At 33.1% G+C, this 544-nt stretch overlaps 1 protein-coding gene across 1 annotated transcript in view; it reads right to left on the bottom strand.

Annotated features, from left to right (window-relative positions):
- LRP1B (LDL receptor related protein 1B) overlaps positions 1–544 on the bottom strand; it is a 1,933,320-nt gene that overhangs the window by 600,846 nt on the left and 1,331,930 nt on the right. The gene's annotated exons all lie outside the window — the stretch shown is intronic.

Below are 544 nucleotides of genomic sequence, written 5' to 3' on the forward strand. Positions count from 1 at the left end.
GTATTGTTTAGCCTCCATGTGTTTGTGTTTTTTACCTTTTTTTCCCTGTAATTCATTTCTAATCTCATAGTGTTGTGGTCAGAAAAGATGCTTGATATAATTTCAATTTTCTTAAATTTACTGAGGCTTGATTTGTGACCCAAGATGTGATCGATCTATCCTGGAGAATGTTCCATGTGCACTTGAGAAGAAAGTGTAATCTGCTGTTTTTGGATGGAATGTCCTATAAATATGAATTAAATCTATCTGGTCTATTGTGTAATTTAAAGCTTCTGTTTCCTTATTTATTTTCATTTTGGATATTCTGTCATTGGTGTAACTGAGGTGTTAAAGTCCCCCAGTATTATTATGTTACTGTCGATTTCCTCTTTTATGGCTGTTAGCACTTGCCTTACGTATTGAGGTGCTCCTATGTTGGGTGCATATATATTTATAATTGTTATATCTTCTTCTTGGATTGGTCCCTTGATCATTACGTAGTGTCCTTCCTTGTCTCTTATAACATTCTTTATTTTAAAGTCTATTTTATCTGATATGAGTATTG

The sequence above is a fragment of the Physeter macrocephalus genome, chromosome 2, assembly GCF_002837175.3.
Source record: "Physeter macrocephalus isolate SW-GA chromosome 2, ASM283717v5, whole genome shotgun sequence".
NCBI lineage: Eukaryota > Metazoa > Chordata > Mammalia > Artiodactyla > Physeteridae > Physeter > Physeter macrocephalus.